Consider the following 25,361-nt stretch of genomic DNA (forward strand, 5'->3'; position numbering starts at 1 on the left):
CATCCAAGTCCGAATCCCAGGCCATCACATCCACCCTCCTCCTCCTCCTCTTTTCAGTTGTTGGCAGACCCGTGAAGCACATCCTTAATATTACAAAGCTTAATTACGAACACAGTTGTACGTGTCTAGATGTGGTTCAGCGGCTGGAGCATTTGTCTAGGACTGGGGAGACAGTTGTTCAGATCTCTTCCCATTCACCGTGCTGGATAACCTTGGGCTCATCCTCAGGGGAAGACAGCAGTATATGAGCCCCATGGGGGAATGAGGCAATTAAAATATAATAAATAAGCTTTCCTTCAGTTCTGCATCTGCATCTTTCTCAGGAATTTGGTTCTACAGTTTCCTTGCTTTGGAACTACAGAAGCAGCAGTCCTTGCCGAAAAGCTAATTAGGAAAGTCTGGAGGTACCTGTGGCGCGTCTTCTTCATGTAACTGCCGCATGAGCGATGTCTCTTTGCGGGTCTCTGAGCTCCTTCTCCATGCATAAGAAGGCTGCTAATTTACAACACACATCGTCCAAGGCATACCATGGAAGACAGAGGCGAAATGAGCTGTAAATGCAAGCAGCCGTAACTTCTCTGTGCAACATCTCCCGATGCTTTCTGCAACTTCAGCCTTTGTCTCTCGATGGAACATACTGGTGCAAATGGAGAAATCAACCTGTGCAGACAGGACAGCAATGCCCTAACAATAGCCTGGCAAAAGGGATACATGCAGACTACTAGAATAGGGTTGTCATGTGGAAGATAGAGCAAATTGCCCAGCATTGCTTCCATACACATGCTGCTGGACATAAGGACGTAAGAAGAGACTTCTGGATCAGGCCAGTGGCTCATCTACTCCCCAAAAGGGAAGGCGGAAAATCTCAAAATGCTGTATAGGATTTTATTTATATACAAGCCCAATGCATTTTGGCCTTGCAGATTTTGGACATTCATTATGGGTCAAAATGCAAAGTTGAAACAAACTGCTGTATACAGTAGTACCTCGGAAGTCAAATGCCTTGCCAGCCAAACATTTTGGCTCCTGAACACCGCAAACCTAGGAGTGACTGTTCCACTTTGCGAACATTCTTTGGAATCTGAATGTCCGACGCAGCTTCTACTGCTTCCGATTGGCTGCAGGACCTTCCTGCAGCCAATTGGAAGCCGCGCCTTGGTTTCCGAATGTTTTGGCAGTCAAACAGACTTCCGGAACGGATTCTGTTCGACTTCCAAGGTACGACTATATCCCCTTTCTTGTTCTGGAGGTAGGACTCAAACCTATGGCTTCAAGCCATAGGAGATTCCGACGAAGCATCAGGAAGAACTTTCTGAGAGTCACAGCAGAACAGACTAATGGAGCTGGTGGAATTTCCTTCCTTGGGGACTTTTTAGCAGAGGTTGGGTGGCCATCCGTCATGGATGCTTTAGCTGAGATTCCTGCATTGCCGGGGTTGGACTAGATGGCCCTTGGGGCCCCTTCCAACTTGACAATGCTATGATTCTAGTCCAGCATCCTATTCTCACAGTGGCCAAGCAGATGCCTATGGCAAAGGAACTCTCCGCACTTGAGATTCCCAGCCTCTGACAGTGGAGGTCCACCTCCACTGGCTTCATGGCTCTCCTGCATGAATTTGTCTAATCCTCTTTTAAAGCCATCCAAGTTGGTGGCCATCACTGCTTCTTGCAGAAAAAAAAACTCAATAATTTAACTGTAAAATACATTTCTTTGGTCTGTCCTGAATCTGCTGGGAGCTCATTAGCAGTGTGTTAAAGCATCCAATACTCCTCTCTTGTTTATCCCCAGAAAATGGCGAGCTAAGCTATAACCCCCTCTGTACATGGATGGTCCATTTAATCATCACAGTCATCAATCGTGTTCAATCCTCCGTGAATTTCTCTCTTTCTTGATTTCCCATTTCTCTCAGTGACGACGTCGTAATTTGTGCCGCTGAATCCGGCAAATTAATTACTCATTATATGGGGCAAAATAAAGTTTGCAGACTCTGCTATAGCTCGGATCCTGCCGTTCAGGCTGCTGAAGAATGAACATTCTCTCCCTTGACTGTTGCCATGAGCAGGGGGAAGTTCTTTAACAAGAGCTCTGGTTGGAGATATTCCTAAATTAGGCATCCCTCCCCATACCTCTTCCTGGAAACGTTATGCAACAGTGCGCAGAGAAGAAAATGGTACCTGGCTAATTTGCCAATGTACATGAGACTTTCTGGAGGTTGCCTAACAATTAGTGTCACTCTCAGTTTGGGCTGTGTTCCCCCCCCCCCCTCCACTCCCTTCCAGCAGCAGATTCAATAGCTGCATCAGCCATATGGGGGGCGGAGGTGCTTGGCAGCAGCTCTGTGACCCAGATATAACACAAGCTGTATTTTCTGCATTATGGACCCAGAGGAATCGCTGGCTTTTTCTTTTTAGTCTGGGCCTCTCTGCAACTTTCTCTTTATTCTCTGTACTGTACTCCCAAGGCATTCCCACCAGCGTGAAAGGAGAGCAGGAGCCACATTTTCCTGGGAGAGAGTGTCATGACCTCTGCAGGAGATCCTCCTTCTACAACAGGTGAAAGGACGATCTCTGAGTCAGAAGAGGAAATTGCTCACAGGCGCCAGCTTCAGAAGCACGGTGGGTCCAGGGTACCAGGGCCACTTAGGACTGAGGATGAGGATTATTATGATTTATTACCAACCCTTCTCCCTAAAGTGCCAGGGTGGGATGTAACCATTAAACACAATGTTACGCAGGACGGGTGCAACAGCACTCTCCACAGTTGAGTGTCAGGAGCAAGCCAGCAAATTGGAGTTCGTTCTTTATTAACACAATCTGCATAGACTCGGCGGAGTGTCAGTTCATCCCTGATAGGCCTTGCCCCATGGATCCCCATGGATCCACAACTGTCTATGTCTCCTCCTCCCTCTCCAGGGTTTTTCCCAATCAGAGACTGGGCCTGTGTGAAGCTAACTTCTCTTCCACCCTGTTCATGCCTCCTCTGGTACTGGGAGACCAGAGGGGATGGGAGCTTGTCTCAGCAGGAGGGGGAGACACCCATCATCATCATCATCATCATCATCATCATCATCATTATCATCATCATTTTATTTGTATGCCGCCTTTCCATAGTTAAAACAATGCTCAAGGTGGCTTACAACATTACAAGATTTACATAATTACCAACATAACAAAAGTCATAAACAATAAATAAAGGTAAAGGTAAAGGGACCCCTGACCATTAGGTCCAGTCGTGACCGACTGGGGTTGCGGCGCTCATCTCGCTTTATTGGCCGAGGGAGCCTCCGGGTCTGGCAAACCAGAGCAGTGCACGGAAACGCCGTTTACCTACCTTCCCGCCTATTTATCTACTTGCACTTTGACGTGCTTTTGAACTACTAGGTTGGCAGGAGCAGGTACTGAGCAACGGGAGCTCACCCCGTCGCGGGGATTCGAACCGCCAACTTTCTGATCGGCAAGTCCTAGGCTCTGTGGTTTAACCCACAGTGCCACCCGCATCCCCTAAACAATAAATAAAACACATCAAAAGGTACACAACCAAATGGAAAACAATTTCCACATAAATCATAAAATCTAAAACACAATATTAATATCAATAATAATTTAAAATGACATAGATAAAAAATAAAAGCAATTTAAAAATAGAGTCGTCTCTGTCGAGCAACAGCAGCTGCAGTCCTTTATGGAGCCTGTCAGGCCCTGCCCCAAGCCAGGTGGAGAGAGGCAGGGCAGTGCCCTTCAGGGCAGCAGCCCTTTATGGAGACCCATGACTCTAAACCGGCCAGATTTGTCTCTGCCTCTTGGCTTCCCTCCTGCCTTGCTTCAGCTTCTGCCTCTGATTCTGAACTTCTCTCTGTCACAGACTCTTCCCGCTCACTAAGCCCTGTTACCTCTTCAGCTTCCGACATCTCCTCTTCCCCATCTTCTCCCTCTTCTGCCTCTGACTACTCATGGTCATTCCACCGTCAATCCCCAGGCTCTGAGCCTTCTTCCCTTGGGGGTTCCCCAGCTGGTTCCTCCCACCATTCCCCACGTCCGACCAGTCCATGACATTGAGATTTGCAACTACTGGCATTCAGAGACATACTGCAGAGGGAGGACCTAGGCATCAGGGTTAGAAGCCGTTTCTTCAAGGCTGTCTCCTGTGTCAGTATTTTCATCCCTCCTATTGCAAAGATCACCAGATCATGTTTGTTTTACTTTCTGTCTGTGAGAAAGGAGGGGACGGAACGACTCTTCCAAACTTCCGTCCCTAGCACTGTGCCGGTTTTTCTTTGATCTGTCTAGAGACAAGATGGCAGTATGAGAGAGCTCTGTGTGGTGTAGTGGTTAAGAGCAGTGGACTCATAATCTGGGGAACCGGGTTCGCTTCCCTGCTCCTCCACATGCAGCGGCTGGGTGACCTTGGGCTAGTCACACTTCTCTGAAGTCTCTCAGCCCCACTCACCTCACAGAGTGTTTGTTGTGGGGGAGGAAGGGAAAGGAGATTGTTAGCCGCTCGGAGACTCCTTAGGGTAGTGATAAAGCGGGATGTCACATTCAAACTCTTCTCTGTGTCTCGTACATGTTTGTTATGTTCTTTTATTTGTCTAATCAGTAGAAATAAATTAGGTATGCAACAAAACCTCCACAGCTTTGCTTCCGTTACTCTGCTGCTTTTGAGGTGCTCACAATAGCAAATGTGGGTCCACTGCACCAGGACCTATTCCTCGGGAATGCTGCTCTGCTCCTCCTGCGTTCCTGTGATCGGAAGGTCAGAGAAGGTGCTCCCGACACCCAGCCCATGCAGGCGCTGAAGACGCGGGCTGTATATGGGCGTACGCTCATCCTGGTGGCATTCCATCACTCTAGCACATGTGCCTCACACCTGCCAAGCCTTTGGTGCTCACTAATGCCCTTCCCACTGCAAGAAGATCAAACCTATCCATTCTTAAGGAAATCAGTCCTGAGTGCTCACTGGAAGGACAGATCGTGAAGCTGGGGCTCCAATCCTTTGGCCACCTCATGAGAAGAGAAGACTCCCTGGAAAAGACCCTGATGTTGGGAAAGATGGAGGGCACAAGGAGAAGGGGACAACAGAGGACGAGATGGTTGGACATTGTTCTCGAAGCTACGAACATGAGTCTGACCAAACTGCGGGAGGCAGTGGAAGACAGGAGTGCCTGGCATGCTCTGGTTCATGGGGTCACGAAGAATCGGACCGACTAAACGACTAAATAACAACAACAACAACAACAACAACAACAAATGACCTTCCTACTAGAACAAATCACAAGGTTTGGCCTTTCTCCTCCCTGTCTCCACCAAGCAGTCAATGCTCCCTGCCGCACCAGCAGCAATTGCAGAGCAAGCTGTCAATCAAGGAAGGAGTTTAAATCCTTTGACAACTCTGTCTCCCCAGACTCTTAATGATATATGTTTCCTTCTGCCGCTGTTGTTTAAAGCCTAATGATGTTTCCTGTAGTCGCTGCTCTGCGCTAAAAGCCTTCTCCGACACATGGCCTACTTACGTTGAAAGGCCTCGCAACTTTGGCGGAGATGATCCAAAGAACTCGCTGAGGCTGAAAGGTGGGCCTGCGCCTTAAACTTCTTTAAAAGCGCATTCATCTCGTATCTCTCAGCAACAGTGAGCTGTACAGAGGAGACCGATCTGTGTGCTAAAGCCCTCAATGCTGGAAAACAGTAACAAACCTCAGAATTGCCACCGAACAAAGCACAGAAGTTTTGCAAGCCACGTGTCGGCATGACCTAAATAATATTTTATATATGTATCGTATCGTTCCCTAGCACTTGAAGAAGCAGGAGAGAATTCCTTTGACAGTCACAACAAGTGACATCTTTTTCTAAAGCCTTTCTGCTGAGTTCTCAAAGGACTGCTGGTTGAGATGAAAGCTAAGTATACCCTGGGACTTATGCTGTGACTATTTCTTGTGAGGAGTGGGGTGTCAGGTGCAGATAACAAAAAGGAAGAGAGATGCATGATGGGCAGGTTGGAAATAATAGGGAGGTTGGGAATCCAGTATTTTGCTGTTCTGCAACTTAGCGGCATGTGTTCTTTAGGGCGAGGATGACCAGGTGTCCTGTTTTACAGAAGACAGTTCTCTACTAGAAGACCTACCAGAAGTCCACTATTGGAAGGGCTGCCTAGTTCAAGTCCCATCTCAAGATAAGGGAGCCCAGTGCCCTTTTTTTTCTATTTATACCTATTTTTCTATTTTTCTATTTTTTCTCCTTTATACCTGAAGGAACATCTCCACCCCCATCGTTCTGCCCAGACACTGAGGTCCAGTGCCGAGGGCCTTCTGGTGGTTCCCTCCCTGCGAGAAGCAAAGCTACAGGGAACCAGGCAGAGGGCCTTCTTGGTAGTGGCCCCCACCCTGTGGAACGCCCTCCCACCAGATGTCAAAGAGATAAACAACTACCTGACATTTAGAAAACATCTGAAGGCAGCCCTGTTCAGGGAAGTTTTTAATGTGTGACATTTTAATGTATTTTTAGTCTTTGTTGGAAGCCGCCCAGAGTGGCTGGGGAAACCCAGCCAGATGGGCGGGGTACAAATAATAAATTATTATTATTATTACTCATGTAAAAACGCGCTGATTCCTGGACCGTCCATGGGCCAGATTGAGAAGGCAATTGGGCCAGATCCAGCCCCTGGACCTTAGTTTGCCTACCCATGGGATAGAGTCTCTCCCTTATCTGTTGGCAGCCTGGCCTCTCCTGGGCCATCTTCCAACCCTCCCCCTTCATCTGAGCTAGGAGTGTGAAGGGAGGGTTTTGGGGTGTCAGTTTTGGAAACCAGCCCTTCTCCCTCATCAAAACTGTTGGCCTGTGAACTGATAGCTCTGAAGCTTAACCCTTCTGCCTCCTCAGGAAACTCAGACTCTTGTTCACTTTCCGAGGCTAACCCTTCTGCTGGGTCCTGGGGGGCCACGTTCCTAACAGGCGATATATAAACTCAAATAATAATAATAATAATAATAATAATAATAATAATACAGTGGTACCTCGGGTTAAGAACTTAATTCGTTCTGAAGATCCGTTCTTAACCTGAAACTGTTCTTAACCTGAGGTACCACTTTAGCTAATGGGGACTCCTGCTGCTGCCGTGTTGCTGCTGCGCGATTTCTGTTCTCATCCTGAAGCAAAGTTCTTAACCTGAGGTACTATTTCTGGGTTAGCGGAGTCTGTAACCTGAAGCGTATGTAACCTGAAGTATCTGTAACCTGAGGTAAAAGGTAAAGGGACCCCTAACCATCAGGTCCAGTCGTGGCCGACTCTGGGGTTGCGGCGCTCATCTTGCTTTATTGGCCGAGGGAGCCAGCGTACAGCTTCCGGGTCATGTGGCCAGCATGACTAAGCTGCTTCTGGCAAACAGGAGCAGTGCATGGAAACGCTGTTTACCTTCCTGCCAGAGCGGTACCTATTGATCTACTTGCACTTTGACGTGCTTTCGAACTGCTAGGTTGGCTGGAGCAGGGACAGAGCAACGGGAGCTGACCCCATTGCTGGGATTCGAACCTCCGACCCTCTGATCGGCAAGTCCTAGGCTCTGTGGTTTAACCCATAGCGCCACCCACGTCCATAATAATAATAATAATAATAATAATAATAATAATAATAATGGTGAGGGTGGGAAGCCAACTTAGGAAACAGTGTGCTTAATTTGAAGGTTGTTGTGAAAATGTTTGAATACACACACACACACACACACACACACACACACACACACACACAGAGGATGCAGTAAGCAGGCCTTTCGCCTGATCCAACAGACAGGCTCTCCTTATACTGCTAAAGCCTACAGGTACACAGAAGCAATAGCTGCACTTTGTAGTTATAAAACCCAGCTGTTATCAATGGGAAAATATCAAAACTTGTCAGGGAAGCAAGGAGCTGCAATGCCTCACAATCCGGACGTCTCTTTGTGTGATCTGAAAGCACATCTTACAAGTTCGCAGACAGGGAGAAAAGCTCGCTCGCTATCTCTGACTGCTGGCATTCGTTCCTCCCTCCCGCTTGACACGCCAAGGCTGGCAGTCCAGAGCAGCCGATCTCTTTGGGCTTCCTCCGCACAAGGGAGCTGACCTGAGATGTGTACCCGTTGCATGTGCCGCAGAGATACAACAAGGAAAGCCTCCAGCTCTTTTCGCGGCATAGTGGCTTTAACTTTGAAAGGAACGGCCGGTCTGCGGCTCAGACTCCGAAAGGAAGCCAAATATTCTGTAAGGTGTCAGCAGAGCAAGAGGAGTCCCAGTCACTCATTCTCATGGTGATAGTCATTCCTATCCTAAGAGCATCAGAAACTGTTTGAATTTGTGCATAATGATCTCATGTGCAATCCAGCCTCCTCTGCCTCTAATTTCCTGATTGCTTGGACTCCATCACAGACTCTGAGCATCTTTCCCACCTGGAATGGAAGCTGTCATATATCAGCTTGAATTGCTCCTTTTTCCTCCCTAAAATTTGTTTGCATCCCCACTCCCCTTTTTTCTGCACTTGTCATAATCAGAAGATTTTATTTTTTTTAGGGGGGGACGGGGGGGGGCTTTCTTCAAAACCATCTGGAAGCCACAGGGAGCACCAATTATCTGTGTACACTTGAAATCTCAAGCACATTACCTTGGAATATTCCTTGCACTTGACAAAAAGTAAATCCTATAAAAAGATTCAAATTGGTGCAGTGCGTAATTAAGACGGCAGATCTGTAGCGCATGGAAGCACCGTTGTCGTGGTTCCGTGTCCACGGCGCATCGAATGAATACCAAAAGGTGCATGCTGTGCTCTGTGGTCTAGCCTGTGTTCTGGAACAGACATACTGCCAACCTATCTGATCAAGCTATTCTTTAAAGGCAGGGACTTTTCAGCCCAAACTTCACAATATGCAGGAAATCTGTGATGAGATCTCCACCCCCCTTATTTTTTATTTTATTTTTTAAGCAACAAGGCATGGCCAGGGCTACAATTTAGATCACAACAGCATCCTGTTTTCGCTGTGCCCAGTTCTGGGCACCAAAGCCTTATGAGGCTGGAAACCAAGCCTTATGAGGAATGTTTGAAGGAGCTAGGTATGTTTAGCCTGGAAAAGAGAAGATGTGATAGCTATCTTTTAATATCTCAAGGGTTGTCACGTGGAAGATAGAGTAAGCTTGTTTTCTCCTGCACCAGAGGGTAGGACCTGATCCAATGGTTTTAAGTTACAAGAAAGGAGATTGTGCCTAAAAATCAGGAAGGACTTTCTGACAGCAAGAGCTATTTGACTGTGGAACGGTCTCCCTCGGGAAGATGTGGACTCTCCATCCTTGGAGGTTTTCAAGCAGAGGTTGGATCATAGCTGTCAACTTTCCCCTTTTCTTGTGAGGAATCCTATTCGGAATAAGGGAATTTCCCTTTAAAAAAGGGAAACGTTGACAGCTATGGGTTGGGTGGCCATCTGCCATGGATGCTTCAATTGTGATTGCTGCATTGTATGGGGGGTGGGGTCCTTTCAAGATGGTCAACTAGATGCCTATGGGAAACCTGCAAGCAGGACATGAGGACAAGAAGACTCTCACCTCCCTCTGTAATTTCCAGCAAATGGTATTCAGAAGCATTACTGCCTCTGACAGTGCAGGCAGAGCATAGCCATCATGGCTTGTAGCCATTGACAGTCTTCTCCTCTATAAATTTGTCCAATCCTCTTTTAAAGTCAGAGCTGGACCATAAAGAAGGCTGATCGCCGAAGAATTGATGCTTTTGAATTATGGTGCTGGAGAAGACTCTTGAGAGTCCCATGGACTGCAAAAAGATCAAACCTATCCATTCTGAAGGAAATCAGCTCTGAGTGCTCACTGGAAGAACAGATCCTGAAGCTGAGGCTCCAATACTTTGGCCACCTCATGAGAAGAGAAGACTCCCTGGAGAAGACCCTGATGCTGGGAAAGATGGAGGGCACAAGGAGAAGGGGACGGGAGAGGACGAGATGGTTGGACAGTGTTCTCGAAGCTACCAGCATGAGTTTGACTAAACTGTGGGAGGCAGTGGAAGACAGGAGTGCCTGGCGTGCTCTGGTCCATGGGGTCACGAAGAGTCGGACACGACTAAACAACTAAACAACAACAACAACAACAACAACAAGAGTTGATGGCCATCACTGTTGGGAAATAAGTTGAGGAATCTGAAAGCCACTTTGTATAGTAGTGGAGGCCCCCTGGTTACAATCTGTTTTAGTTGTTGCTTTGATTGATATTTTGTATCTGAAATTGTTTTCATTTCTGCTTTTGCCACAGCGAGCACAAAAATGTATCAACTATCTGAAGTAAGTTTAAATGCTTTACTTACAGTAATCAGAGGTCTCACTCATGCATCGTTCAGTCTACAGCAGAAACAAAAAAGGTAAGATTTATTTTTGTTAAAAAATGCAGAAGTTGGTCTCAAACATATGGTCTGAGCAGGCAGTCACAGCCTCAGACTTCTGCTTGGTTACATGCTTCAAAGAGAAGATAAGAGAGAGAAAGGAACAGGAAACAGCCCTTACATCTTCCCTCCTCAAAGGTGAGGGCTCATGACAGATCTGAGTCTTCTCTAGCAATTAAAAACTCTGTGATCCTTAACCCCTTTCTTACTGCACAGTTATATTTGACTGCATAAATCCCCACAATCACTGCCCCCTGTGGGAGTGAGTTCCACAGTTATCTATGCACCAAGTCCTCTGTGGGTGCTTTAATGTGGGATAGCTTTAATCTTTGTGCCCTCCACAAGTTGGTGGATTCCATTGTCCATAAGCCAACATAGCTAATGTTGGAGCAGGGTGATGGAGATTGCAACGCAACAACATATATAATTGCTTTCGTTGTTGAATTGTTCTTGTCCTCAAGAAGTACTATGGGTCGAGGGAGGGGTGGAAATCTCCCACCAACTCCTGCTCCAACGGAAATTTTCATCTTGCAGCTAATAGCAATTTTGAGCAAGGAGCTATTTCCATTCGGGCCACAGCATGGGGCAAGGGGGGTAACAACCCCTCCCACTCATGTCACAGCCCCCCCCCACTTGATTGCCCACCCCCTGTGCCTGCTATTTGAAATTTAAAAACTGTACCCATTAATTGCAATCAGGTAATTAATGATATGCCTAGCTTGGCCATTAGTGACTTTTAGACTCCGGGCGGAGACTTTTTCATATGCCCAGGTCTTTTAAGCTTGTATTCGATGCTCCTGTCTGCCACGGTTAGCTTTAAAAATAACAAAACACTGTAAGCTGTTCCACTATGTTAGCTTGTTCTGTGTTTTAATTATTATTTTTTTGCTTGATCTTTCTTGCAATGATAAAGCACCATGAAAGCTCAAAAAACGGAAAAATTACGTAGAAGTTTTGAGAGCTAATAAAATCTTCTTAACCCATGTGCAATGTTTGCATGACAATGATCTCTGTCCACAAGAAAGCTGGACTGTGTGTCTTCCTAAAGACATGGAGGCCAGGGCGCACAGGTTTAAGGTTCTATGCTGTGGGTTAAACCACAGAGCCTAGGACTTGCTGATCAGAAGGTCGGCGGTTCGAATCCCTGCGACGGGGTGAGCTCCCGTTGCTCGGTTTCTGCTCCTGCCAAGCTAGCAGTTCGAAAGCACGTCAAAGTGCAAGTAGATATATAGGTACCACTCCGGCGGGAAGGTAAACGCCGTTCTCGTGCGCCGCTCTGGTTCGCCAGAAGTGGCTTAGTCCTGCTGGCCACATGACCCGGAAGCTGTACGCCGGCTCCCTCGGCCAATAAAGCGAGATGAGTGCCGCAACCCCAGAGTCGGTCACAACTGGACCTGGTGGTCAGGGGTCCCTTTACCTTTAAATAAGGAACCTAGGAAACTGCCATACACTAAGTCAGTCTGCTATGCCACCTAGCTCAGTAATGTCTGCATGGACTGGCAGGGATTATCCAGGATTTCAGACATTCCCATCCATACCTGCAGATGCCGGGTACTGAACTTGGAACAGTCTGTATGCAAGAGAAAAGCTCTAACATTTAGCCACGGTCCTTTGACTAAGGTACCAGGCTAAGGCATGAGAACCCTGAGAGACCCAGAGGGAGCACAGGAACTGCAAGGAAATTATAAGGAGGGGCGGGGGAGGCTCTCCAAATATCTCCAGTTGAGCAGCCAGTTCTAACTGTGAAGTGTGATTATTATTATTTTGTTTAAATAGCACCATCTAGCTCTTATAATTTGCACTTGAGTTTCAGCAAATGCATGGGAAAGCTGATCAGGGGCTGCCGCCTGGTGTCTGATTGCAGTATTGCATGTCATATCCTTTTATTATGTTTTGTAACGTGATGTTATTGATGTTTTGTAATGTGTTTTGTAATGTACACCGCCCTGGGATCTTTTGATAAAGGGTGGTATATAATTTGTAATAATAATAATAATAATAATAATAATAATAATAATAATAATAATAATAATATCTGGGCATTGATATGATTACAAATTATTATCCACCCAAGTGCCCAGCAGTAAAAACACTACATTAGTATTAAAGCACAATATTAAAAACAATTTAATGTTACAGAATATACACCTCAAGGGTCAAATGCCAGGGTAAAAAGTTGCATCTGCAGCCTATGGAGATGTTTGTATATAAAGAGAGCAATATCGGGAAGCAATCCAGCCAAAGCTAAGCACTTTTCAGCTTTCACTGGATTCAAAAAGAAAGGTATAAGGATACATTTAAGTGCCAAAGGCTCATACCTCCAGCTTCAGTGCCTGGCATCTAAGGATGGAGGAGAAATCCCATTCCATTTGCAATTCCACATCGTTAAAATGTGACAGGAGGCAGTGATGTCCACCAACTTTGATTGCTTTAAAAAGGGGTGGGACCAATTCGTGGCTACTAGCCAGGAGGGCTACGCTCTGCCTCCACCATCAATGCTTCTCAATGCCATTTGCTTGAAACCATGGGAGGCCAGAGTGATTTTGTGCCCAGGTTTCCCACAGGACCGTGGTTGGCCCCTGTAAGAACAGGATGCTGGTCTAGATAGACCTGCTGGAGGTGGCGGTGGGCTGGGCCTTGGAGTTCCCAAACCTAAGTCTCCTGGGGAGACTTCAACATCCATGCCTGTCAGCTAGCCAGCTGCATGCGTTGCTGCACTTAGCAGAGAAACACCCCCGGCAGCCAGCCATAAATTCCTTTCTTTATTTCCTTCTGACAAGATTACATGCAGAATAAACAAAGCGACCCGTCTCTCATGACCCGTTGCTCTAACTACTTTCTCTTTTCCCTCTCCCTTGAGACCAGCAGAGCCAACGGCTCAGCCCCTTCCGTTTTCCCCTGTGACGTGGATCCCCCTCTCTCTGAAGCACCCCTTCCTCCCCAGACTCACTATCCTCTTCTCTGTCTTCTGAGGAGGACTCAGTACTGAGCAGTGGAGATCGTTCCCTCAGTCCTCTAATTCTTTCCTCCCTCGCTGCCTGCAGTTCCCTGACAATGCCGATGCCGCCCCCCTCCTCACAGGCTCTGGATACTAGGGCTCTCCCAGTTTGTTTTGGGCCACACTCATCAAGCAGGCCACACACTGGATTTGATCTTTGGTGCTGGCATAGATGTGATCATGCTCCCCCCGTGGAAGTGCCATGGTCTGATCACTACGCTCTGAAAGCCAAGATTGACTTCCCGCTCCTCCCCTGCTCGGGTGGTGAGCCTATTTGGGCTCACCCGTGAAGGCTGATGGATCCTGATAGATTCTGTCAGGCCTTGCAGGACCCTGCTCCCCCTGGTGACGCATTAGATGACCTTGTTGAGGACTGGAATAACTGGTTCTTGGCAGCCATCGGTGAGATCACGCCTAAGCGCCCTCTGCGACCCTGCTGAAACTGGGCCCCTTGGTTTACTGAGGAGCTCTGGAAAATGAAGTGGGACCTCAGATGGCTAGAGGTGAGTTTGGCGATGGACTCGCCATGGAGCTTCAAGAACATCTTATAGGACACTTATGAAAGCCTATGAGATGGCTATGAAAGCTGCTAAGAAATCTTACTTCGCAGCTTCCATTGAATCCGCTAGCTCTCGCCCAGCACGACGTTTTAGATAATTAGGCTGATAACGTCCTTAGGGGAACAACCAAATTTAAGCACAAATTTGACTCATAGTTGTGAGGCATTTGCGAGCTTTTTTGCAGAGAAATTCCTGTTGCTCTGCCATGACCTCCCTGCCAATTTAGATACAGTAATAGAACTGGAGGCTCCTTGATTGTCTTCGGGTCCAGTGTTGGACCATTTCGATCAAATACTCCCTGCTGATGTGGATAGATTTCTCCAAGCTGGCAGGCCCACCACTTGCCCCCTTGATCTGTGCCCATCTTGGCTGATTAGGGCATGCCCAGACGTCGCACGGATCTCCCTGGTTGAAATTATCAATTTGTCCCTTGGCACGGGGACATTCCCAGGGGAGCTGAAGGAAACAGTGGTGTGTCCGCTCTTAAAGAAAACTTCATTAGATCCTTTAGATCTATCCAATTACTGCCCAGTTTCGAATCTTCCATTTCTGGGTAAGGTAATTGAGAGAGCGCTTGCTAAACAGCTTGGCAGGTTTCTGGAGGAAACATCGGCTTTAGATCCATTTCAGTCCAGTTTCCATCCTGGTTTTGGAATGGCTCTGGTTGCCCTAACAGATGATCTCCGTAGACAACTGGATTGAGGTGGGTCAGGACTGCTGATTCTCTTAGATCTGTCAGCAGCCTTTGATATGGTCGATCATGATCTTCTGGACCACCGCCTCGCCAACGTGGGGATACAGGGCATAGCCCGTAACTGGCTGTGCTCTTTTATCTCTGGTCGGGGACAGAGGGTGGCGCTAGGGAGGGAGATATCACTGCGCCATTCCTTGGTGCCGCAGGGCGCAATCCTCTCCCCGATGCTTTTTAACATCTTTATGCGCCCCCTTGCCCAGATTGTCCAGAGCTTTGGGCTGGGTTGTCACCAATATGCTGATGACACTCAGCTCTATCTGCTGATGGATGGTCATACCGACTCGGTCCCGGACACACTGACCAGATGCTTGGAGGCTGTGGCTGGATGGTTTCTTGGGAGCCGATTGAAACTAAATCCTTCAAAGACAGAGGTCCTCTGGCTGGGTGAGGATGGCATGGGGATGAGGGACCAACTCCCTTCTCTTGCGGGGGCCCAATTAGTGCCAGTGCCTTCCGTTAAGAGTTTGGGTGTAATCCTTGACACCTCCCTTTCCATGGAGGCACAGGTTACAGCAACAGCTAAGGCAAATTTCTTCCATCTTCTCTGCATTAAGCAGTTGGTCCCTTACCTTTCCTGCCCCGACCTGGCCACAGTGATCCATGCGACGGTCACCTCCAGGCTTGACTACTGTAATTCACTCTACGCGGGGCTGCCCTTGAAAATGTCCCAGAAACTCCAGCAGGTGCAGAATGCTGCAGTGAGGCTCCTCACAGGGTCCCTGCCATGGGAGCATATTCACCCAGTGTTTTACCAGCTGAACTGGCTCCCGGTGGAGTATAGGGTCAGGTTCAAGGTGCTGGTTTTGACCTTTAAAGCCCTTTGTGGCTTAGGGCCCTCATATTTACGAGACCGCCACTCCTGGTATGCCACGCAGAGGACCTTAAGGTCCATGAATAATCATAGTTTAGAGGTCCCGAGCCCTAAGGATGTCAGACTATCCTCTGCCAGGGCCAGGGCCTTTTCAGTGATGGCTCCGACCTGGTGGAATGCTCTGTCCCACGAGACTAGGGCCATTCAGGATTTAACCTCCTTCCGCTGGGCCTGTAAAACAGAGCTATTCTGCCTGGCCTTTAATTTGAATTCAGCCTGATCTTTTATTTCCCTTCTCTTCCCTCCCCCTCCCCTTTTATGAAGATTACCCGACCTGAGACCCCACAGCTAATTCTCCCCTAGCCTCCTTGCTGGCCCAAGTAGGACTAATTCAGCCAGCTAGCCCTGGTGACGATCTAATGCTTATTGGATGGATTTCCCCCAGATTGATTTTGGAACTTTGAATTTTATTGTTATTCATGTTTTTATACTATATTTTATGCTGCTTCTGTGTTGTATTACAATTAAGTGTTTTAAATTTGTTGTTAGCCACCCTGAGTCCAGTTTTCTGAACTGGGAAGGGTGGGGTATAAATAAAAAATTATTATTATTATTATTTTTAAATACAAAGGCAGCAATGGGGCTGCACTCTCTCCTTGCAGTTCCTGATGCTGTTTGCCTGTCCCTTACACATACCGGTAAATATCCCCGAAGCTCCAAATTTGCCTTGAAATCTATCTCCAGTAAAGTAAGATGAAACCTTGTCGAAACTATTTCCTCCCCATGTCAGCCTTAAAAATGCAACTTGCCTTTCACGCAAATGAATGCATAATAATTGTTCTGCAGGTAAGGATTTCAGGTGTTTCCGAGAAGCCCCCAAAAGGGCCTAGCAGGGCTCAATTTGATTTCGGAAGACAATATTTGCGGCAGGCTCTCTGTATCGGCCTCACGTCCCTGTTATTCACTCTTAAACAGTGACAGTTGTGGCAGCCAAGACTGCGATTTAAAATGATTAAAATGATTATAAACTGTTAAAATGCAAATTGTCAACACCACATGTCAAAGCAAGCACTCTTTTAAATCAAGCAGGGGGAGAAAGAGAGACCTGATTTTTACTGGGGAAATGAGAACGTTCCTGGGAACAGAATTGAAGAGGTTTTAAGACTAGAGGACCAAGAAATAATAGCCTGTCTGCGGGTCAAAGAAGTAGGAACCTCTGACCTTTAATGAGAGGATGTTGTGGGGAAATTCAATAAGATCATGCATCAGGAGTTCTTAAGGCAAATATACATCTACGACGTATTTCAGAAAGCGGATTGTCTGCTGGTTTGCTGCTTGTTCTCAATATAATAATTAATAATAATAATAATAATAATTTATTTATATATACCTGTGATGGGATAGTGAGCTGCTTGTGCGTAAAAGCTTGATCCCTCTGGGGTTTGGCTGGTCATCCAAACCGATGCACTAACGGAGCCCCCAAAGCATGACTCCGTCAGTCGCTGGTAGAATCTGACAGTGGGCGTCTACGGAATTTACGCCAACATAAAAGCTCTTTGACAGACATGCGCTTTCGAGACTCTCTGCGTGACAGTTTCCGGCGAAGGGTGGGCGTTCCCAACGGGGGTCCCGTTACCTCTCCACTACTCTCACTGGAAGCATCCCAGAGCCTCCCCTCCGCTGTGACTCCTGCACTCCCCCTGCTGGTTCCCTCTTCTGCTGCAGATTCTCTCCTATTCTCCTGGAGCCTGTCCACCACCTGTCTCTCCGATGGCAGTTCCCTGACATCCACCTCCCCCCCAGGGCCCCCTTCACCCCCTCCCGCCTCCTCTCCCACTGGCGGTGAGGGCGGAAAGCCCCTGAAGGAACTCTCCTCGTCGTCCGAGGATTCTAACACTTCCAGCCACGGCGTACCGTCTCTCTCCCCGTCTTCCTCTTCTTCGTCGGAGTCGGCTTCTTCACCCACCCCTGACTCTGGGAACCCTTCAAACTCTCCTTCCTCATCGGTGGTCCCAAAGTGTTCCCTTCTAAATCGAGCCACGGGTTGCGGTTTTCTTGGGAAACGCTGATGAAATGTTTCTATTAAAACCTCGTCATTGACTACCTCTGCTGGTACCCAAGTGTTTTCCGACTCTGCTTCCCCCTCCCATTCTACCAGATATTCCACCTGATTCCCCTTCCACCTGGAATCAATGATTCCTGCCACGTTCATGTCGCGCTCTCTCTCTTCTATCACGGGCGTTTGGGTGGCCTCTCTCTCACGCTCCCCCCACTCGCGTCCCTCTCGGTACGGCGACAGTAATGACCTGTGAAATACTGGGTGTAATTTCATGTGACTGGGCAGCCTGAGTTTGAATGCCACTGGGTTGACCTGCTGTATGACCTCAAAGGGTCCCAATCTTTTGGGCCTCAATTTCTTACTCCCGCCCTTGAACGGTAGCCCTTGGGTGGACAACCACACCCGGTCCCCCACCCTTATAGTTTCACCTTCCCTCCTATTTCTGTCTGCTTGCTTCTTATATTCTTCCTTGGCTTTCTCTAAGTTAAGTTGAAGCTGACGGTGGATCGCCTCCATCTCTTCAAAAAAATATTCCGCCGCCGGCACGCTCCACCTCTCCCCTCCCTCTCCTGGGAATGCCCGGGGGTGACACCCATAATTTGCCAGGAAGGGACTCATCCCTGTGGACACGTTCTCCGCGTTGTTGTAGGCAAATTCTGCTAGAGGTAACTTATCCACCCAATCATTTTCTCTGTCTTTTACATAACACCTCAGGTATTGTTGTAAAACCCCATTTGCCCTTTCCGCTTGCCCATTGGTTTCTGGGTGCCGGGCAGTTGAGAAATTGAGTTCTACGTGCAGTAAGCTCATAAGTTTCCTCCAGAACCTGGAAGTAAATTGTTTCCCTCTGTCGCTGACCACCCTCAAGGGGGCGCCATGCAACTTGAAAATATGTTCTACAAACAACTTGGCGGTTTCCTCCACTGTGACTGCATGTGAACAAGCTATAAAATGACACATCTTGGTTAATTGATCTACCACCACCATGACAGCTGTTTTGCCTTTGGATTTTGGCAGGTCCGTCATAAAATCTATGGATACTGCCTCCCATGGCCTTTCGGGCGTGGGTAAGGGTTGTAATAGCCCCGCTGGCGCCACCCTCTCTCCTTTCGCTCGCTGGCACCTGTCGCAACCCCTGACATATTCCCGTACGTCCTCCCTCACCTTGGGCCACCAAAACTCCCTGGTAACCAACCACATGGTTTTGTGCTGTCCAAAATGTCCCGCTGTGGGGCTGTCATGCAACTGCTTGAGTACTCTGCCCCTCAGTTCCCCGTCGGGTATGTACAGTGCCCCTTTGTAATACAACGCCCCGTTCTTTTCTTCGAACCCCCCTGTGTTCTCTGTCCTCCGGAGCTCTCTGAGTTTCTCTTGGGCGTATTCATCATTCTCCGTACCCTCTATCAGTTCCCTCTGCCCCACCAATGCCGCCCCACACACCCAGCGGTCTTCAGGGATTACATGCCTTGCCTCAGGCGCTCCCTCCCCCTCTAAGTACTCAGGTTTCCTGGAAAGAGCGTCCGCCCTCACGTTCTCGGAGCCGGGCACGTAACGAATCTCAAAATGGAATTTGGAGAACTCCTGGGCCCATCTCACTTGTCTCTGGTTCAGCACTCGGGCTGTTCTCCAGTATTCCAGATTTTTGTGGTCAGTTCGGACTTGAACCTTGTGCTGTGCCCCAATCAGCAAGTGCCGCCATTTCCGGAATGCTTCATGAATGGCGAGCAGTTCTCGGTCGTACACTGTGTAGTTCCTCTCTGATTTGTTCAACTTCCGCGAGAAGAATGCACACGGTCTCCATTCAGACGTATATTTTCCCGGCTGGAGAAGAACGGCCCCCACCGCTCGGTCTGACGCGTCAGTCTCCACTCTCATTGGTTGTTGTAGATCCACGTGCAAGAGTTGCTCTTCCGACGCAAACGCCTGCTTTAAGCGTTCGAACGCTTGTTGCGCTTCTCCCGTCCAAACAAATTTCTTTTTGCTACTAAGACAATCCGTGATGGGCGCTGTTAAATGGGCAAAGTTTTTGATGAACTTCCTATAGAAGTTTCCGAAGCCCAGGAACCTTTGCACGTCCTTCTTGGTCTTTGGTGTTGTCCATTCCAGTACCGCTTGAACCTTGCTGGGATCCATGGCCAATCCCTTGTCAGACAACCGGTACCCCAGGAATTCCACCTCCTTGGTATGAAACTGACACTTCTCCAGTTTCACCCACAGCCGGTTTTCTCGCAGCTTGCTCAGTACCTCTCTTACATCTCGCACATGCTGCTCCTCGTTGTCTGAGTACACCAGAACGTCATCTAAGAACGCTACGCAGTTCTTGTAGAGCAGTGGCCCCAGGACGTGATTCATGAATGATTGAAAACAGGCGGAGCCCCCTTGTAATCCGAAAGGCATAACGGTGTACTCAAAGGCCCCCAAGGGGGTGAACATAGTGGTCTTCCACTCATCCCCCTTTCTCACACGTATCAAGTTATATGCCCCCCTAAGGTCCAGCTTGGTAAAAATTTTCCCTTTTCTCACCCGTGTTAGAATGTCATCAATTCTGGGCATAGGGAAAGTCACTGGTTCTGACACTGCATTTAGGGCCCTGAAATCACATACAAGCCTGGGCTTGCCCGTGTTTTTTTTGTCCACAAAGAACACTGGGCTGCCCCCCACCGCTCGTGACTCTCTGATGAAACCTCGCTTGAGATTCTTGTCAATGAACTCCCTTAACTCCTGCATCTCACTGTCTGACATTGCATACAGCTTGCCCACTGGCAATTGTGCTCCTGGGAGTAAGGTAATTTGACAATCAAAGGGTCTGTGCGGGGGCAGTTTATCTGCTTCTTTTTCGCTGAATACGTCAAGCAAGTCAGCGTATTGTGGTGGCACCCTCCCTTTGTCCATCACTTCCATCCCTGCTAGAGTGCCCCTGGCGCCTGCCTGAGCCTCTCCCTCCTTGCAGTGTTCTAGGCAATGTGCTGATCCAAAGGAAACCACTCTCTGATGCCAGCCTACTAGCGGATCGTGTAGCGCCAGCCAGCTCATACCCAAGATAATAGGAGCTCCTCCCAAGGTGGCTACGTTAAACGCTATCAGTTCGGTGTGTCGTGCCACCCTCATTATCATTGGTACAGTCTGTTGGCTCACTTCTCCTCCCAACAGCTCCCTCCCATCAATCGTGGTAACCTGCAAAGGCTTACTCAATGGGATAGTCTGTATTTGGTGTGCAGCTGCAAACTCTTTGCTCATGAAATTACATGAGCTACCTGAATCCAATAGCGCCTTTATCTTCAGTGGGTGTCCGTTTGCCAGTTCCAGCAACACCTCTATCACAAGCGCTGGTCTTGGAGGTTCCGGCGTGGGCACATTCATTACTCCCTGGCCTGGCTGCTGTGCCCTGATGTTGGCAACCAGGCGTTGGCTTTTACTGGCTCCGTGATTTCTTCTTCCTCCTTCCCCCCAACAGTTCCCGCCATCCCTTGCCATTCCTTCCTTTGCGGACAGACTCTGGCAAAGTGACCTGGCTGTTGGCAGAGATAGCATCTCTTGCCGCTCTTTCCCTCCTTCTTCCGCCCTTCACTGGTGTTTGAAACTGCGCGCGCGCGCGCTGTTCCAAGTTCCATCGGCTCTGCTGGCGGGAAAGGCTGCTCCGGAATCTCTGGAATGCGGAAGTCCTTCCAACGTTCCCCCTTTCCTTCCCGCTTTTCCATAGCTCTAGCTTCCTGGCGTGCCCCAATGGACAGCGCTGATTTAGTCAGCTGATCCATAGACTCCGCCCTAGGCGCCCGGGAAAGTTCATCTTTCACTGCCGGAGAGAGACCTTCTTCAAACAGCATTTGAATAGGTTCACTAGCAAGGTCCCACCCAAGTCTATGAATCAGCATGGTGAACTCAGTCCAGTACTCACGTACAGATCGGCTCCCCTGTTTACACGCCATTAACTGCCTGCGCACCACTCCCTGCTCGATCTCGCTGGAAAACATCAAGTCCATGGCGTGGAAAAACTTCATTGTGTCCTTTAAGATTTCATTATTGGCTGCCATCAGGGGCCGAACCCAGTCCCTCGCCCCTCCCTCTAGATGGCCAATCACGTACGCCACTCTAGAGTTCTCGTCGGGGAAGTCATCAAACAGTAGATTGAGAGCATATTGCATCTCTGTCCTAAAGGCTTGATAGTTCCGGGGATCCCCCCCAAATTTCTGCACCAGTCCAGGCACCCGTCTGGCAAGTGGGGTGGTCTTCCCCTTATCTGCATCTTGAGCCCTCCTCTCCTCGAGCCTCGCCGTTTGCAGTGCCAGCTGGACCTCCAACGCCCTGTACCTTTGTTCCAGGCTTGGATCTGCGCCAGCTCCCGCTCCTGCTCCTCCGGTTCCGGATGGTTCGCTCATGATGCCTTCTGCTTGCACAAGCTGCTTTCAAAGACTGTCAGATTGCTGTGATGGGATAGTGAGCTGCTTGTGCGTAAAAGCTTGATCCCTCTGGGGTTTGGCTGGTCATCCAAACCGATGCACTAACGGAGCCCCCAAAGCATGACTCCGTCAGTCGCTGGTAGAATCTGACAGTGGGCGTCTACGGAATTTACGCCAACATAAAAGCTCTTTGACAGACATGCGCTTTCGAGACTCTCTGCGTGACAGTTTCCGGCGAAGGGTGGGCGTTCCCAACGGGGGTCCCGTTACCTCTCCACTACTCTCACTGGAAGCATCCCAGAGCCTCCCCTCCGCTGTGACTCCTGCACTCCCCCTGCTGGTTCCCTCTTCTGCTGCAGATTCTCTCCTATTCTCCTGGAGCCTGTCCACCACCTGTCTCTCCGATGGCAGTTCCCTGACAATACCCCACCCATCTGGTTGGTTTTCCCAGCTACTCTGGGCGGCTCCCAACAGAATATATTAAAAACACAATAAAACATCAAACATTAAAAACTTCCCTAAATAGAGCTGCCTTCAGATGTCTTCTAAAAGTCAGATAGTTGTTTATTCCCTTGACATCTGAAGGAAGGGTACCAATAACAAGAAGACCTTCTGCCTGGTTCCCTGTAACCTCACTTTTCGCAGGGAGGGAACCACCAGAAGGCCCTCGGAGCTGGACCTCAGTATCCGGTCTGAATGATGGAGGTGGAGACGCTCCTTCAGGTATACTGGGCTGAGGCCGTTTAGGGCTTTAAAGGTCAGCACCAACACTTTGAATTGTGCTCGGAAACGTACTGGGAGCCAATGTAGGTCTTTCAGGACCGGTGATATATGGTCCCGGCAGCCACTCCCAGTCACCAGTCTAGCTGCCACATTCTGGATTAATTGCAGTTTCCAAGTCACCTTCAAAGGTAGCCCCATGTAGAGTGCATTGCAGTAGTCCAAGCGGGAGATAACCAGAGCATGTACCACTCTGGCAAGAGTCTGTGGGCAGTTAGGGAGCTGGTAGACAGCTGCCCTGGACACAGAATAAACCTGCGCCTCCATGGACAGCTGTTAGTCCAAAATGATTCCCAGGCTCCTCACCTGGTCCTTCAGGGGCACAGTTACCCCATTCAGGACCAGGGAGTCCTCCACACCCGCCTGCCTCCTGTCCCCGCAAAACAGTACTGTTTTCTGGTCATTGACCGTATTAAAGATATTTGATTTGATTATGATATGTAACAACAACAACAACAACAACAACAATAGTAAAAAAAATATTTATATCCCACCCTCCCCAGCCGAAGCTGGGTTCAGAGTGGTTAACAACAGTAAAAATAACACAGTTTACATAAAATCACAATCAATTAATTGAAATACATTCTAAAAGCAATTCATTCTAAAAGCAATTCAGAGTCAAATTAATGGCAACCATTGGGCTAGAGTTCTATGGGGATTGCCAAAGGAGGGGGTCAGACTGTGCCTTAGCCAAAGGCCTGGTGGAACAGCTCTGTCTTGCAGCCCCTGCAGAAAGATGTCGTCCCGCAGGGCCCTAGTCTCTTGTGACAGAGCGTTCCACCAGATTGGGGCCACAGCCGAAAAAGCCCTGGCTCTGGTTGAGGCCAGCCTAACCTCCCTGTGCCCCAGGATCTCCAATATGTTTTTATTTGAAGATCGTAAGGTCCTCCATGGGACATACCAGAAGAGGCGGTCCCATAGGTACAAGGGTCCTAGGCCGTATAGGGCTTTAAAGGTTAAAACCAGCACCTTAAACCTGATCCTGTACTCCACCGGGGGCCAGTGCAGCTGGTATAGCACTGGGTGAATGTGGTCCCGTGATGAGGACCCCGTAAGGAGTCTCGCCACGGCATTCTGCACCTGCTGGAGTTTCTGGGTCAGTCTCAAGGGCAGCCCCACGTAGAGCGAGTTACAATAATCAAGTCAGGAGGTGAGTGCCGCGTGGATCACAGTGGCTAGGTCAGGGCAAGTAAAGACTGTAAATACCAAGCTGACTGTGCCAGGGTGTTAATGCGAAGGTGAAACACCACCTATAAACCGGGCCCCATTTTGAATCAAGATGGCATGACTTTGGCGTGATGGGACCAAACTCACAAATTGCTTTATCCATTGAAAACAAAAACAAAGAATATTATTTTTTGGGTTTCTAAAAAAAAATCCTGGGAAGGGCTGGTTGGTACTTACGAACATTAATATCATATTATTTAAAATATTGTGGATAATTGTTCCTTAATTTCAATTAAGATTTAAGTGGGTTTTCTGAAGGATCCCTGAATACTGATTCAGCTGAACATTCCCCATGAAATAAATGAGGAAATGCTGCAGCTACCCTGAAGTTGAGCCTTTCTCAACCTGGTTCATGGAGGTAGAGGCTAGCAATGGCTCCTGTCCACGATGTCTGTCCTCTGCCTCCACATTCAAAGGCAGCAGTGCTTCTGAATTCCATCTGCTTGGAATCGCCAGTGGTGCGAGGGCTCTTGTTCTCGAATCCTGCTCCCTGGTTTCCCTCAGGCACCTGCTCGGCCACTGTGATAACAGGATGCTGGACTCGATGTGCCGCCATTGGTCTAACCCTGCAGATCTCTGCTTCCCAACAGTGCCTGCTCAAGAACATTGCAAACAGAAGAGGGCAGCAAAGATAAGGAAATGGAGAAGAGTAGGCGAACTAGGTCAGTAGTTTTCCAAGATGACGGCTTGGGGATCCCTTTTTGTACTGATGTCTGCCAAGGGTCTGCCGTGGCCCCTTGTGGACTGTGGAAGTCTGTAGGTAACAGTGTGTTGCGTATTTATCTGCTCCCGATTTCATGGGCTATTTGATTATTATTATTTTGGTTTTTAATGATTTTTATGAAAGGTTTTCCTCGTTTACAAAAGCACGTGCATTGTCTCTTTCGAAGGCTGTGTTTTCTACAGATCAATTACATTTGCTGTGAGACACTGGTGCTATTTGCAGCATAGGGTGGGGAAGAGAAGAGGGGGGAGATGGGAGGTGGGGGTGGGGTGGTAAAGCTTATGTTCTTTTACTTAGTGTATGCGTGGGGGGGGTTGTGTGTGTCAGCATCACTTGGGTAGTCTCTCTTTCTGTTCCTGGGCTATTTGTCTCCTGCAGGGCAGCCAAACAGTTGTGTTCCATTTTACACTTTTGCAACTTGGTACAGGATCGCTTGCAACAAGGGGAGGGCCTCAAATCCCATAAACAAGACTTTTCAGTTACTCTTCAGGCAAATGTTAAGAACGATCAGGAAAGCCGCACCTTCGAAGACGTGACGGCTGAGGATTTTTAAAATGCCATGATGTAAACATCGTTCCCTGGTGTCGTAATTCCACAGCATCTTCAGTTAAGTCTGGGAGTGTCTCCTGACTGAAACGCTGGAGGGGCGCTGCCACT

General features: G+C 48.4%; 1 long non-coding RNA gene across 2 annotated transcripts in view; it reads right to left on the reverse strand.

Moving 5' to 3' along the window:
* Nucleotides 1-25,361, reverse strand: part of LOC309345042 — a 46,787-nt gene that overhangs the window by 11,938 nt on the left and 9,488 nt on the right. Inside the window, exon 3 of one of the 2 annotated variants that reach the window (XR_014157982.1) lies at nt 40-660. The exons of the other annotated variant lie outside the window; for it this stretch is intronic. This is a non-coding gene — a long non-coding RNA (uncharacterized lncRNA). Of the gene's footprint in view, nt 1-39; nt 661-25,361 lie in introns of those variants that run through there. 2 annotated transcript variants of the gene reach the window in all.

This window comes from Podarcis erhardii, assembly GCF_964252035.2.
Source record: "Podarcis erhardii genome assembly, chromosome: 1".
NCBI classification, from domain to species: domain Eukaryota; kingdom Metazoa; phylum Chordata; class Lepidosauria; order Squamata; family Lacertidae; genus Podarcis; species Podarcis erhardii.